This window comes from Eleutherodactylus coqui, chromosome 13, assembly GCF_035609145.1.
Source record: "Eleutherodactylus coqui strain aEleCoq1 chromosome 13, aEleCoq1.hap1, whole genome shotgun sequence".
NCBI lineage: Eukaryota > Metazoa > Chordata > Amphibia > Anura > Eleutherodactylidae > Eleutherodactylus > Eleutherodactylus coqui.
The window spans coordinates 126,718,207-126,734,946 of NC_089849.1; positions in this window are offsets into that span (position 1 = coordinate 126,718,207).

Sequence of the window (16,740 nt, forward strand, 5' to 3'; positions counted from 1 at the left end):
TCAGAAGTTTCTGATCTGAAAACACCAATGTTATCCAATAGGCGTGTGCTAAGGATTCATGGAATTGAAAGCCTTCACCTATTTCCTCTTGTCCATTACATGTATACCTCCGAATTGGAAATTCCACCCGGAGATGTCAGTGGTGTTCTCAAAGCCGCACGGAAGTTACAAATCCCAGAAGTGGAGCTATTGAAGCTGGAAGGAGGTAGATTATTAAGGACTGAGCCTGGAAGAAGATTAAACCGGAATTGTCTTAGTAGCAAAACTCAAACGCTCCATACGAAGGTTATTAAAGAGGCTAAAGCGGAAAGTGAAGGCATGATGAATGTATATACTCCTGTTGGGATTAAGCCACCCAGGAACCGCCAAAGCAAAATAGAGAGTGATGTAACTGGTATAGGTTTGCAAGACATTGAGCAAAGTCATAACAAACTGGAGCTAATCCTCTGCAGCTCATCGGAGAACAGCTCAAGCAATCTGAGTTGCACAGAGAATGTGTTAAGTACTGGCAGCTCACTGGAAGATTTGGTAGACAGTCACAGTTCCCCAAATGTGCCAAGCAGCCATAACTTGCTACAGGATGGACCTAGTAACCAGGACTTGCAACCATATGTCCCACTAAGCCACAACCCGATAAAAAATGTTGTAAACCGCCATGATTTAATCGAGAATGCTTTAATTGGTCAGAGTTTTATGCAAGATGTAATTAGTAACCAGAATTCACCAGTTGATGTTGCAAGCAGCCTTAACCTAATAGAATATAAACTGAAAAGCACAGTGGATTATGTACCCAATAACCGCGACCTATTAGAGCAAACGGGAAATGATTGTAGCCTGCTAGATATTGTGCAATGCAGTCAGGACCTACTCGACAATGTGCAGAGCACTGAGAGATTGCCAGAGGATGCGGGGCCAGAGGATGCGGGTCCCGTGGGCGGGGGGCCAGAGGATGCGGGTCCCGTGGGCGGGGGGCCAGAGGATGCGGGTCCCGTGGGCGGGCGGCCAGAGGATGCGGGTCCCGTGGGCGGGGGGCCAGAGGATAACCCAAGAGGTCAAGAAACACAGAAGAACTTGTTAAAGGCATGTAAAATAGCATTGCATAAACAAAAGCATAGCAACCCTGAAGTAATATGTAGCCAAGAGAGAAAATGTTTGGTAGAAGGCCAACAATCAAGACCTCAGACACAATCTAGAAAAATATTGTTGAAAAGAGTAAGAGTTGACAAAAAAAGTGAAGAAGTTGATACGAAGTTCTTGAAATTAGGTCCAACCATTAACAGTCGTAATATTGATATTTCAGTATCAGATAGGTCTGAAAAGCAAAATCTATGTAATGTGAGAGATTCATGTTTGACAGCGGACGGGTTAGATGACGGGCGGGATGATGTGACGCAGACAGTGGGATTAGGTGGACAACTCCCGGGTGAATCTGAAACTCGGGAAGATGAAGACGCCGGACATTTAGGTTCATGGGAAAGCTGTAAATTAAAGACGATAGAAACAAATGTGTTCTATAAAGCTGAAACGTTGTTTGATAGAGAAAATAATGATTCACCAGTAAGGGATGTGAAAATGACCAATCCTGTGCCACATCCAAGTTTGGAAAGCATAAAGGAGGCATCAATGGGTCTGATGACGAAGATGCAGGATGGACCTGTAGACGATCTGGGTTTAAAATCAAGTATTCACCGTCAATGTGAAAGCGTAGAGTCGGTGGTCCTAACCTCAAATACCAACTGTGAAGCCGCAACAAGCGGACCTCCATACCACGAAGACGCAAGATCCGGTACCTACTGTGAAGCTGAAACAAGCGGACCTGCACACCGGGAAGACACAAGATCCGGTACCTACTGTGAAGCCGAAACAAGCGGACCTGCACACCACGAAGACGCAAGATCCGGTACCTACTGTGAAGCTGAAACAAGCGGACCTGCACACCACGAAGACGCAAGATCCGGTACCTACTGTGAAGCTGAAACAAGCGGACCTGCACACTGGGAAGACACAAGATCCGGTACCTACTGTGAAGCCGAAACAAGCGGACCTGCACTCCACGAAGACGCAAGATCCGGTACCTACTGTGAAGCTGCAACAAGCGGACCTGCACACCAGGAAGACGCAAGATCCGGTACCTACTGTGAAGCTGCAACAAGCGGACCTGCACACCAGGAAGACGCAAGATCCGGTACCTACTGTGAAGCTGCAACAAGCGGACCTGCACACCGGGAAGACGCAAGATCCGGTACCTACTGTGAAGCTGCAACAAGCGGACCTGCACACCGGGAAGACGCAAGATCTGGTACCTACTCTGAAGCTAAAACAGGTATGACAGAAGATCTGGAGGCTCGAACATCAGGAAGACACCATGAATCTGTAATAGGTGGAACCGTGGACCATGAGGGTTTAACATCACACACCCACTGTGAACCTGAAACAAGTGCAGTACATGCCAATAACATAAGCATAAATGAATCAAAGAAAAGACGGCACAACTTGGATGACTCTTTTGATGAAGTAGAAAAGCTGAAGCTAAGGAAAGCCAATGATGGTCTTAGCTGGGAAGTTGTGAGGAACGTCGAGTCTCTAAGTATTGATTCCCCCAATAAGGGAAAAGAACACTTGAAAGAGTTGGAGGAGCAAGTTGAACATATACTAAATGTCACCACATCAATGTCCCCAGATGTAGAAGTGGGTGTATACAGTCCAGCTAGATATTTGGAGAAGTGTGTGTGGCCTGACTTGTCCTCAGAATCAGACATGGAAATCGATGTATTTGGATAAGACTATATATTCAAGGCCTGTATCAAAATAAGTATGTGTGCAAACCTTTTTACAGGTGCAAATGCACCTGCATGGAGTACATTACATACTCTTCATCTTGTGTGGATCTTTATAGGATTATTCCAGCCAAATAACATAAACCATATTAATGCAATAGGGGGGGGGGGGTCTTACCCCGCATACAAAAAACCAGAGTACCAGGCCTCTCCTTTGACTGAGTTGTATGGCTACTTCTTTATACAGGGGATCACTTATTAATGTGGTTTCTTGGGGTCTCAGTAGTTGGGCCTCGGCAGATCTTTCACACTGAACAATTATTCAGATCTTCGCTGGATTACGGGAATCTGAACGATAATTCAGTGTAAATACCTGCATGAACGGTGAACGATAATCCATTGGTTGTTCGGCTCATGCAGGCCTGTGTACACAGACTATGAATGATGGCCTGTTTACTGTGAATGGAGGCGGGTGGGCTGGAACGATCCCACTCTGCCTACATTCACTGAGCGATCACTGCTGATGTGTAAACACACAGGAGTCCCTATCTTTGGGCCCTACACTTGTCTTGTGTAAAACAGTTAAAACCTTACCTGTGGACAGGTATTATGACAAAAAAGGGATGTACAGCCCCACGGACTCTTCTAGTCACCCTTGTTCATAGTAAAATGTTGTTCCACATGCAGAATGTGTGCTTGGCGTACATACCTGCTGCTACGGTTTGTCCTATTCGCAGTCACCACCTCATGTATATAACATGTCTGGCAGATTCTGGACTACCCTGTGTGCGTCCGTAGTCTGAGACACGACCCGACTATCAGAACAGTAATGTCAGCATTGTGTCCATCGTCTTGCAGGGTGAAGTGTCTCCGACTACTGGGCACAAGTTAGTCTGAGATTCTCCAAGGCCTTTTTACATACATGAAGAGGAAAGTGGGAATGTGATGAACCGTGGTTGCAGTATTGTAGAGGTGGGCACACTGCCTGTTCTGCGTGTATGGTGAACACTTCACTACATTAGCACCACATTGGTGCTCCTCTGAGAATGGAAGCGATGACGTCTGGTCCAACTGTGTGTCGCTGCACCCACATCATAGGAGAAGAGCTACTGTATAACTGAAAGAGGCATGCATGACACACGCTGATGCTTTAGTAGCCAGAAGCAGCAATATGTGTAATATATAGGATACGTGTGTATTCATATGTATATTTACTCCAGAAGTGTGAACTAAGGCGTTTCACGTGTTAAGAGGTGTTGCCGTTTTGACTATATAAGGCCACAATGGGAACACCGCTGCTTACAAGGCGGCTGAGCTACACGGTTTCTGTAATTCTCATAGGAGTCAGTAGGAGTTAATGTAGCACAGGGAGCTACGCAGTTTGCATAACTCTCATTGGGAATTACAGAAATGGCGTAACAAAGCCCACTAAGCTGTTTCCATGCCAACCACCACCCCATGAAGCTTTTTTGTTTGCTTTATATCCATCATATCTGCATTTTACTATAATGCATTTTTCAGTTCCTGTAATACTCAAATTTTGTATTAAAGGGGTACTAACTTTTCAGACCACTTGTGCTCCTCTGTTTGTGCCTCATTAATCTTGTAAAATACTTTCATCACAAATCTTTGTTTTACTATTGTAAATCAAGGCTGAAGTGGCTGTCACTTGTGGTCTTTCAGTCCCTCTGCAATACACTGCCTGTTGGTAGGTATTAAGCTTCTGTAGTTACTAGGGTATTCTGTTAGCTGTGGGGGAGAAGCTACTTTACAGGCTCACTGCCTGCACCAAGAAGCTGACAAATCTGCAGACACTCTGTTTGCAATCAACACAAACTCTGCTTCTTCTGTTGTTACACATTATATTGTGTTCGCTAACCTTTAGGCCAGAATGTCTCTGCCCAACTCCTGCAATGGTCTTGGGATCACAATTCAGATACTGCCTCCCTGCTCATGGGACCAGAATCAGCACATGCAGCATGGGAAGTGACGGAAATGAAGTACAGGGCAGTGAACCACTGGAGGAATGCTAGGCTTGCTACACACCAGAAACTGGATTGCAAACAGCAGAAAAATGGGGAGATAATCAGAACTTGCAAACAGCAGCAATTAAGGGAGTAAGGAGAACCTGTTATATTTTAGAAAACTTGGGTATGCTTTTAGTAACTTTGTAGACTATCTGGTGTGCATTCTATGTAGACTTCACAGCATCGGTGAGCCATGGCAACTACAAGGACTTAATTTATTGTGTTTTGTTTTGCTTCCATTTCTGTATTGGTTATACCATTTTACATTGCTTCCTAGTTTTCAGTTGCCACAGTTTACTTTGATCCCAACACGCAAATAGACAGAACTGAACCAACAATGTTTAAATTGCAGCAATTAGAAATAGTTAAGCCCTATCACTTCTGCTGTCCCCGTGCTGCTGGCTGTGATGACCTTGCTATAGCATCAGTTGTGAACAGTAGCTGACAGGCATAGCAACAAGCTGCTAAGCCAATTGGAGCCTGTCAATGTCCCAATTACTGATTGGTCAGAAAAAAAAGACTGACCAATCACAGCTCTTTCGGTGAATAAAAAACAGGTGTTAACCTATTGTGTGTCAAAGCTAACAGAAGAGTAGAGTGATCTTGTGATGGAGCGCAGCTGTCTGTATCCTTGTAGATAGCAATCAGTGACAGGAAAGTCTGTTAATTTCTCCCCCCCCCCCCCCTCCCCTCCAGTGCCAAATTCTGGAAGAAGGATCTACACCCAGATTCTGCTCCTTCTTTTTACTTCAACAGCAGTGAATCAGTCGGACTCCCAACTCCTACTCTGCAAAGTAAATATCCAGTCCTCCACTTTTTCTGAGATTTCGCCCCATATTTTTGTCCAGAGAGAAGAGGCCTACAATCTTTCTGCAAAGATATTATTAAGGAATATTAATCACTGGAAAGATATTGCCAGTGAAGAAAAACCACCTTCTCTGCCACTGCAGTGGCATAGCTATAGGGGTCGCAGAGGTCACAATTGTGACCGGGCCCCTAAGCCGGATTCCTCAAATCGATATTTCCTGAAAACACCCAAGTTCTTGGCTATATGCTGTTATCTCTGATTTTAATGTCAATTAATTTCTTTTATCGTGTTTATAAGCAAAAAAACAGTTCATGTAAAATACTGAATGTGTTTTCATAGAAATGTTAACAAACCAAAGAGGAAAAAAGGGTATTTTATGAGCAGAACAAAAATCAGAATAAACTACAAGAAATGTATTTCACACAAAAGGATTTATTACAACATAGAAGAATATGTATTACAAAAAATATTTCCTAATCGTCGGTAAAGCCCCATTTAGACACAATTATCGTTACGGTCAGAAGTGAGCGATGGTTTTACTTTTAAAGATGGACATTTTAACCTAACAAAGATCCTTGGAAAACGGAGGCAGCGGCCGGCACTTCAGGCGTTAGATTATCGTCGTGTAGCGTTTGCATTAAACACGGTGTGTGCATTTAGTGAAGGGAAACAAAGCTACTTTGTATCGGCTCGTTGACAATCGTGGCTGGGCTTATCTGGTCTTTAAAAGAAAACCTAGCGGTTTAGCAGCGACAGACTAGATGGCTTTAATATAAAAGTTAAAAAAGAGGCCTATTATAGGCGATCTATGGGAAGGAACTGCGAAAGTTATATGAAAGACTAGGTGGTACAAACGACAGTATTCCAAGCGCTGCGGAATAAGTTGGCGCTATACAAATAAAGGTTTATTATTTAGTCATTGGAATGTAAATAATCTCTTGGTTATCCTTGTCAAAAGTACACGTAGTTTTGTGTTGTGACCTAAAATCTAGTAACGAAATCTGTGAGACCTTAAATAAAAATAATCCGTGAATCCGAGACCTTCGCACATGCATTTAAAAAGGCTAATTACTTTTTCAATGGTCTTGATTGCTGCTTGCAGGGTACGTAACAACGGCAGGCCCCATGGTTGAGCACTAGGTGGGCGTGTTAAAATAGGTGACTATACCTACCCCATAATCAGGTTTCCAGGAGTCTCCACGACAGCACCATTTGAGATAGCCTCCTCCTGGTTGGACAGGAACACACCGAGAGGTTAAAAGCTCCCCCCTCTCCCACCTTCCTCAGTGGTTTCTAACAAATTGCCGGGGTAGGAGCTTAACTTAAATCTTTACCTAACTGGTATTTTAAACCTATATTTTTCCTAAGAGAAATTATATTTCGTAAATTTTCCCTAGTATTTATTTTATTTTTTGGGGGGGGGAGGGGGAATGTATGTGCTGTCGTGGAGACTCCTGGAAACCCGATTTATCGGGTAGGTATAATCACCTATTTCCCCAGTCGTCTCCACGACAGCACTACCTAAAGAGTTGTATAAACTGAAAATTATCTAGGGTGGGATTGCCATCGAGAGAAAGTTGCAACCATAGGCCATGTCCTCGTCCTGCTGCACCTCTACCCTGTAATGTTTAACAAAAGTGTGCAGCCTCTTCCAAACTGCAGCCTTGCACATCTGTTCAACAGACGCTGAATTGTGCTCGGCCCATGAAGACGCTACTGCCCTTGTGGAGTGGACTTTAAGAACCGAGGGGACTTCTTTCCCCAGGGCCCTGTAGGATTCTGTAAGGGCCAGGCGAATCCACCTGGCTATGGAGCTTTTTGCTGCTTTGTTCCCTTTGTTTGGGCCAGAGAACTGGACAAACAGGTTGTCGTCCCGCCTCTAGTGACTTGTGGTGTTAATATAACTCCGGACCGCTCTCCTGACATTCAGGCAGTTTAGGGTTTTCTCTCTCTCGTCTTTGTCTATTGAAGAACGAGGGGATTACTAAATTCTGAGCTCTATGGAAGGGTGACACCACCTTTGGCATAAAGGCTGGGTCAGCTTTGAACACTAACTTTGTGTCGGTGATTTTAAGGAATGGGTGGCGGATAGATAGGGCCTGTAGTTCACTAACTCGTCTTGCTGAGGTAATGGCCAGCAGGAAATCGGTTTTGATCGTGAGCATTCTTATTGAAAAAGTGCTTCGATCAGTTCGATGGATTCTGCTGACGGCTTTCAGGACCCCAATTAGATTCCAGTCCGGAAATATATTTGTGGGCCTAGGTCATAACCTATCTGCTGCTGTTAGGAATCTGCTAATCTACCTGTTCTCTGATAACTTGGTGTCAAATAGAGTATTAAGGGCTGCGACCTGAACTCTTGGGATGCTTGGGGAGAGGCACATATCCAGGCCCTCCTGCAAGAACTCCAGGATTAAGGGGATGCCCGGAAAGATCCCGGCGAATCTCTTCCCTGCCTCCATGAGATAAACCTCTTACAGACTTTTTGATAAGGTTGGTTGTTTTTTTTCCTACTGAACATTAGGGTCCCGATTACTTTCTCAGAGGACCCTCTTCCTCTGTTAGGTTGTTAGGTGGAGTTTGTCTATAGTCGGGTAGCTCAGAGGTCCCTGCGTCAGTAGATCCACCTGAGCAGGGAAGACGACTGGGTCCTGGATGCTCAGTTTTTAGAAGACCGAACCAGCTCCTCCTTGGCCAGAAGGGAGCCACCAGAATCAGTGTGCATATCTGTGAATTGAAGTATTGCAACACTCTTGGAATCAACGGTATCCAAAAGATTTTTTGCGAGATGCTCTGTAGGGCTGGTGACCTTGTGCCCCCTTGGCGCCAAATGTGGGCAACCGCTGTGGTGTTGTCCGACAGGATTTTTATGTGCTAATTTCTTACCAAGTCCCCCAGCTGTTGGAGGGCCTTCCAAACCGCCTGGAGTTCTCTGTGGTTTGAGGATTGACCTCTTATGTCCTGCGGCCAGGGACCCTGTAGAAGTTGGTCTCCCACGTGTGCCCCCCACCCACAGGCACTTGCGTCTGTTGTGACGTGTGTGGCTGGGTTCTGTATCCAGTGGACTCCCCTTCGCAGGTTCGCTGGGGATATCCACCAACGCAGAGAGATTTTCACTGTTTTTGATGCGCATCCTTGTTCCTAATAAGGACTGTCTTCTGTCCCAGGCTGAAAGGACTGCGCTCTGCAGGGGTCTGGTATGGGCTTGTGCCCATGCTATCCCAGGGATGCACGATGTCAGGCTTCCTAGGAGGTACATGACCACCACCGCAGAAAGGTCTTGACTAGCTGACGGATCTTCTGTATTTTTATCTTGGGAAGAAAGGAGCATCGAGTCTCCGAGTCGAGTGTTATGCCCAGGAATACTTTTTCTCTGCTGGGATCTAAGCTGGATTTCTCACAGTTTATTATCCATCCTAGGAATTGGAGCAGATCGAGCACCATCGCCAGGTGTTCCGCTAAGAGCGCTCTGGACCCTGCTACAATCAGGATGTTGTCCAGATAGGGAGTGAATTTCTTACCGAAAATTCCTTTTTTCCGAGTCATCCTGACGGCAGACATGGAGGTTGCACCTTGACCTCGTAGGGACAGGAAGCAAGAGACTTTAAAAGGCTCCTCCCGTCTCCCATTCACCAGTGTCTTCTAAATTACTTACATGGACATGTCGTGGTTAACCAAGGAAGATATTTATTTGCTCCGAAAAAAAAATAACATGGTTAGTTCCATTTGAACATAAACAATAAGAGGGTAGCTTACCCGGACATAACACAAGATAATATGCACAAATTTTCCGCATTAAAGGAAATGTCCAACATAGGAGCCTCTGGGCTACAGATTCGTGCCCGCATAAACGTTTATATAAACGTGTGAATTTTTGGGAGGGAAATACGTGCCGTCAGGATGACTCGGAAAAAAGGAATTTTCGGTAAGAAATTCACTCCCTTTTCCCGGCGTCATCCTGACGGCAGACATGGAGTATACCAGATTAACTCTTTAGGGAGGGACCACTGCCTGCAGGACCCTTCTCCCGAAAGAGAGAGATCGGAGGAGAGGTCCGCATTCGGCCTGTGATGTTTTGCGAATGTGTGCAGGTTGGACCATGTGGCTGCCTTACAGATTTGGTCCGGCGTCACCATAGCCCTCTCTGCCCAGGAGCAGGATACTGCCCTGGTAGAATGGGCCTTGAGTCCTTCCAGGATAGCACTGTTGCAGGACGAGTAGGCCTGCTGGATGGTGGATTTTATCCGGTGGCTAATGGGTCTCCTAGAAGCCGCTCTTCCTCTGCCTGGCCCCTGAAATTGAACAAAAGACAGTCAGCCTTCCTAAAAGGATAGTGTCTGCTCTGGGTAGCATAGAATGGCCTTCCTTGCATCCAGGCTATGGTAGTCTCTTTCCCTATCGTTTTGAGGATTTTGACAGAAGGATGGGAGAATAATTTCTTGCTGTCTGTGGAATTTTGAGGCTACCTTTGGAAGAAAAACGGGGTCTGTTTTTTGTAGGACCCTATCGTCCTGGCTTAATAGGTAAGACGTCTTACAAGATAGGGCCTGGGGCTTGCTTACATGCCTTGCTGCTGTGATAGCTACCAGGAACACAGTTTTAAACGTGAGGAACCTAATCGGAATCTGATCGATAGGTTGAGGGGGTCTTTGCAGAGGCTTTGGAAAACTAGGTTCAGGTCCCATGGGGGAAGCTGTACTACAGCTAACTGACCTCATTCTTTCTGCTTTCATGAACCTGCGGATCAGTCTATGATCCGCCAAAGGTTGGTCTAGAATGGCCGAGAGCGCTGATACCTGTACTTCCAGGGTTCCTGCTCTCAGGTTTTTATCTGGAGGAAGTCCAAAATCTCCGCCACCAAAGTGTCAAGATTGGAGACCTCCAGCCCCCTCCAGGAGGAGAATTTTTTTATTTTTTTTCGATCTTATTATAAGTAGCTGAGGTTACAGGTTTTCGAACTGGCGTAGAGTTGCGATAACTCTGGAGGACAGACCTTGTCTTAGCGTCTGTTCCTCAATATCCACACTGCGAGGTTCAGTCTCTTCTAGGTTGGAGCAAAGAACTGGGCCCTGCGCTAGAAGGTCCTTCCTGGATGAAAGGCAGATTGGCTCCGAGATGGCAAGCTTTAGGAGCACCGGAAACCATGCCCTTTTTCCCCCAGTGTTGGGTGATCAGGATCAGCGTGATGTTGCTCTGCTGGACCTCCTGAAGAACTCTCGGGATCAGGGGTATGGGGGAGGGGGAAGGCGTACGCCAGACTGAAGTCCCAACTATGGGAAAAAGCGTCTAACCCCTCGGACTTGTCCCTCGGATCTAGGGAAAAATAGGCGGGACATTCTGAATTTTTGCTGCTCGCAAATAGGTCCACCTGTGGACTGCCCCAGGTTTCTGTAATGAGACGAAATTCCTCGATTCAGAGACCATTCCCTGGGGTCTAGGCCTCTTTGACTTAGAAAGTCGGCTGTCAGGATCTGGGATCCCTTGAGATGGACCGCTGTCAGGGACTGTACCGTGGACTCGGCCCATCGGAGAATCGGGGCTGTTAATTTCAGTAGGTGAAAGTTTCTGGTACCTCCCTGGTGGTGAATAAGTGAAACGGCGGTCCCGTTATCCGGGAAGATCTTAACATGCTCCCAGATGGCCCTAAGCTCTCTGAAATTTGAGGTCTAGGCACGCAATGTCGGACTCCATTTGCCCTGGAGCAAACGCTGCCCCACTTGCGCTCCCCAGCCAGGCTGGCTTGCGTTGGTGACTACGGAGATGAAGGGCTCTGTCACCCATGGGGACTCCGCCTCTAGGTTGCCAGTTAACCGCCACCAGCGGAGGGACCTTGTGACCGCTGATGACACGGGCGTTCTGCGGTCCAGAGAGGTTGTTGCCCCATCCCAGTTGCCCAGGGTGGCTCTCTGTAGCGTCCTTGAGTGAGCCTGGGCCCAAGGAATAATGCCGATACAGGAGGTCATGAGGCCCAGGAGCCTCGTTGCGTCCCTAATCGTTATTTGTTTCTTCTGGCCGCATTTCTGTGCTGCCAGACTAAGGTTTTCCTGCCTGGGTGGAGGCAAAGACAAGATCTGAGACACTGAGTCTATCTGTACCCCCAGGAGGTCTTTCGCGTCTCAGGGAGAAGACTAGATTTAGGGAAGTTAACTAACCACCCCAGTCTCTGAAACAGGGAGATGATTTGGCTGGTATCCTCTTTGAGGATCTTCGGCGCGGATGCCATTACTAGGAAATCGTCCAGGTATGGGAAAATGTTAATGCCTGCCACGTGGAGATGCGCCACCATCTCTGCTCTATTTTAGAGAATATCCTGGGTGCCGTTGAAATTCCGAGGGGTAGGCACTGGAATAGAAAATGGTGTACACGGCTGCCAATCCTGATGGCAAACCGCAGGTACCTGTGATGTTCCGACAGGTCTGGGACGTGGTAGTACGCGTCCTTTAGAACGACGGTACTCATAAAGTCCCCTCTTTTGATCAGAGTTACTGCAGACCTGATGGTTTCCATCTTAACCTTTTGTAGGTAATCAACCTGTTCAGGCCCTTCAGATTAAGGATCATCCGAAACTGTCGTTCGGTTTTTTGATCAGAAATAGGGGTGGGTAGAACCCCAAGCCCTGTTCTACTGCGGGGACCTGGACTATCGCCCCCATCTGTAGCACCTTAGAAATTTCATTTCCAAAGATACCCTGCAGGGCGGGGGATTGCGTGGGGGCCGGGAAAGCTCAACAGTCTTCCCCCCCCCCCCTGGTACTCGCCTACAGGGGAAGGGGTTGTTTTTGTCTTACTCCTGCCTCCTTCGGGGTAGGACCAGCACCCCGTCTTTCCTTTGCCTCGGTATGGCTTGAAGGATGGCTGAGGTTTGTGGGGAAATCCCGTTTTTGCTTGGTCCGGGAAACTGTGGGTCCTGTCGGTAGCTCTTTTTAGGATCTCCGAGTCCGCGCCAAAGATGTGCTGGCCATGAAACCGAGATGTTACACGGCCTTCCTTTGGAAGCCGTATCTGCTTTCCATGTTTTCAGCCAGACCGCCTGTTGCTGATCTAAGTAGAGGCAAGCATCCCAGTAACGTATCTCTAGGGGCCTTCTGTTTAATCTGGTCGTCGAGTTCCCCCAATCAGAGGAACATCGACCTCGCCACAGAAGTCGCTGCGATATTGGACTTCAGCGTATAGGCCGTTGTTTGCCAGGCCCATTTCCATCAAGGCGTCAACCCTGTCCATCGGGTCTTTAAGATGAGGAGTCCTTGAATGGCAGGGCTGTCTTTTTGGCCATTATGGCCACCTGTGCCTGACGCCGCGCGCGGCCGCACCGGCATGCCTGGAGGAGAGAGGCATCTGAGCCCATGGCCCGCCGCTCTCCCTGGCTGAAACCACTGCGCCGAGCTGTGGCAGGGGAAGGAGGGGACCCAAGGACCTCTGGTCCGCCACTCCGACCGCTGCGGTGGTGAACCCCGGGCGGTCAGACCTGTGGTCCGCCGTGCTCCCGGACCGTGCGTAGATGCTCACGTCTTTCTCCACAAAGCGGAGTCTCTCTTTATATTCGCAGGACAAATAGAGGTGTTTGTTCGCGCAGCCCACTCATACGTGATTACTTCAGGGTATCATTAAACGGAAACACTGTGCGGTTCCTTTGTCTGAGCCCGCCGGACACTGTGTCCTGTACGGATCTTGGCTCGACCACATCCCCTTGTATCCCTGACTGCTTTGATCAGGTCAGCCAGGTCCCCAGATGAGAAATAGTACTTTATATTCTCATCCCTGGCGTCAGGGGGACGGTCAAAGAGTTCGCCATTTGACAAGTTGCCCAGGCATTGCTCAAACTCTGAGCTCATTAGCGGTATGTGGCTCGCCCTTTAGCGGCCCTTCCTTCCGCTGAGCTGGGGGGAGACTGGAAATCGATGCCCGGACCTCCTCTCTAACCAGGGATCTAATATCTTCCCTGAATGCGCCTGTTCATCCGTAAGGATCCTGGAGGTACAATCGGGGCATAGTGCTCTTTATACGCTTCGTCAAGTTTTTTTTTTTTTTTTTTTTTGTTTGTTTTTTAAAGACACAGAGCGCCTTTCCTGTGTTTTTCCTTTAGGTCCTGTTTAGACCGAGTGGATTCCCTGTCCTGCAGAACATACATGCATGCACATAAGGGAAAACACACAATGCTAAATCCCTGAGCATAACATTCCTGCAACAAGTAACACTTACAGTTTGCAGGGCTTCCATCTCTGGTTCCTTTGTAGTCATGATGCAGAAACGCAGACAGAACCAGGTAGACAGATAAATCCTTCCCTGAAGGTGTGCTGTCAGTGGAAGCTTGTCGGGGGGGTCTCTATTTTCAAATCTCCCGCTGTTCCGGGTCAGCTGACGGCGTCTGACGTCACCGCGTCACGCCGCATCCTTGGCTCCGCCCCCCGACGCCGCGCGCGGCCGCGCCGGCATGCCTGGAGGAGAGAGGCATCTGAGCCCGTGGCCCGCCGCTCTCCCCGGCTGAAAAACAACTCCGAGCTGGAGGAGGAAGGAGGGGACTCAAGGACCTCTGGTCCGCCGCTCCGACTGCTGCGGTGGTGAATCCCGGGCGGTCAGACCCGTGGCCCGCCGTGCTCCCGGACCGCGCTGACTCTCCGGAGGGGAGATGAGAAGGGAAGCAGCCCTGTGGACCGTCAATCCCTCCAGTCAGCCTGCTTGGAAAAGGGTGAGGGGGGAAAACAGCCCTGTGGACCGTTCCCCCAGCTGTCATCCTGCAGCTCCCTGGAGGGAGCTCCTCTTGCATGTCCCTGTAGGGACAGGAAGCACTGGTGAATGGGAGACGGGAGGAGCCTTTTAAAGTCTCTTGCTTCCTGTCCTTACGAGGTCAAGGTGCAACCTCCATGTCTGCCGTCAGGATGACGCCGGGAAAAAGGTATTATCAGGATTGATCTTTGCCTTAGATAGGCAGCTACCTCTGCCATGATTTTTGTAAAAATTCGGGGCGCTGAGGAAATCCCGAAGGGAAGGCATCTGAACTGAAGATGAGTTGTTCTTCTGCCCATGTCTAGTGCGAATCTCAGGTACTTCTGAGAATCCCTGTGAATTGGCACATGAAAGTACGAATCCTTTAGATCTATAGACGCCATATAGGCTCCCTTTGGTATCAGCTTCACTGTTGAGGAGATAGTCAATCTTGAATTTTCGATATCTGATAAAGGAGTTCAGGGGCTTTAAGTTTGTTATCATGCGTGACTTCCCGCATGGTTTCCTTATCAGGAAGAGTCTGGAGTAGTGGCCCCTGGTCTTTTCGTTCAGAGGTACAAAGGATACTGCATTTAAATGTAGTAGGTCCTGAACGCATTGTTGGAGTAGGCGTAGTTGTTGTGCTGAGCCTCCTGTGGTAACGTATTTCCTTCTGGGGAGGGAAACCAGTTCTATTTGGTATCCCTGCTGTAGGAACTCTGGGATCCATGTGCCTTCGCAAATCGTGGCCCATCGATCCCCAAAGTTCCCCAGCCTTGCCCCCACTGCAATGATGTCAGGGTTTCTGTTTTGTTAGATCCCCTTGGTGGGGGTTGAAGAGGAAATTCCTCCTTCTACCCCCCCCCCCCTTGGGTTAATTCCAGCAGCCTGTTTTGCCCTTTCCCCTATATGATTCGGGCTGTTGCGCTGGGGCCCGAAAAAAGGTCTTCCCCTTCTGTTGCTTCTCCTCTGGGAACCCCTTTTTCCTGTCGGATGCCTTCTCGAGAATTTTGTCGAGATCTGGACCGAAGAGAAACTGTCCATGGAAGCCAGCACAGTTTGTTCTTTAAGGCTAAATTGCCAACCAGAACTTTAGCCATAAGACTCTTCGGGCTGAATTGGACACCTTTACTGAGAGCTTTACCGTCTCCGCCGCTGTGTCCGCCAAAAGGTTTGTGGCCATCTCTAGGATAGGAAGAGCGTTTATAATCGGCTCCCTTGGTGTTGTTAGTTATATGGAGCTCCAGCCACACTCCTAGGGTCCTGGCCACACATGTGGCTGTCCCAGTCTGAGTATACTAGCTGCTGCCTCCCAAGATCTTCTCAGGAGGCCCTCAGCCTTCCGATCCATTGAATCTCTTAATTGCGTGGCGTCCTCGAAGGGTAGAGTTCTTTTAGCCACCTTGGCCACAGGGACATCCACTTTGGGTACTTCTTCCCAGCTTCTTCTTCAAACGGGTACCATCTTTTAACCCCCTTAGAGGAGAAAGATCCCGCATCGGGCTTTGTCCATTCCTTCTGAATCAGCTGGGAAACGTTGCTATGGACTGGGAAGGTATGTCTGCTTCTTTCCCCTAGTCCCCCGAAAATCTCGTCCTGAATAGTACGCAGCTCTCTGGGTTCCTCCATTTTGAGTGTCGCCCTGACCGACGTAATGAGCTCTGCTAAGCCTTCCTGATGAAATAGATATTTCTTGTAATCTTCTTCATCTGAGGATTCTTCGGGCCCTAGTTCTTCCAGCTCCGTCCCGATCGAGCTTCTTTCAGAGTCTGAATATTCTTCCAGGCTATACACTCTTCTCTGGCACTTAGCCCTGGATGCCCCCGCTGGTGGCGCTGTTTGCGATGTCAGAGCTGACCGAACTTCCGCTTCGACTAGCTTCCTGACATCTTCCAGGAATCCCCCTGATTCCTCTTTAACCAGCCTGGCTACGCATGCCTTGCATAGAGGCCTCTCGTATGTAGCTGGCAGTCTCGATCTTCACTCTGCGCATTTTTGGGTTTTGTTCTGGGAGGGGCGTCTTTTTTTTTTTTATCCCTCTAGCAGACAAACAGAATTTTTTGTGGATAAGGATGCAACAGTCCAAACATTATACATTGGATTTACTTACGGCTCCCCGCTGTAGCTGAAGATTCAGCGATGTGCAGTGCTGGAGCACTCATCTGTAACCACTGCTGCAGACACCTTGGAGCAATACAAGCCAGCCTAAAAGCAATGGCTTACCTGTTTGAGTTGATCTTCTCTCAGGTTCCTTTTTATAATCTTTTTAAATTTGGCACCTCCGCGCCAAGCCCCGCCCCCTCCTCGCATCCAGCGATGCCTACATGATGTCATCATGTCGGTCATGTGACGTGGCCCCCCGACCCCTCCGACGCGCGTCAAAGGGACTCCTAGAGCGCCGCGCCCGGTCCTATGCACAGCTGATG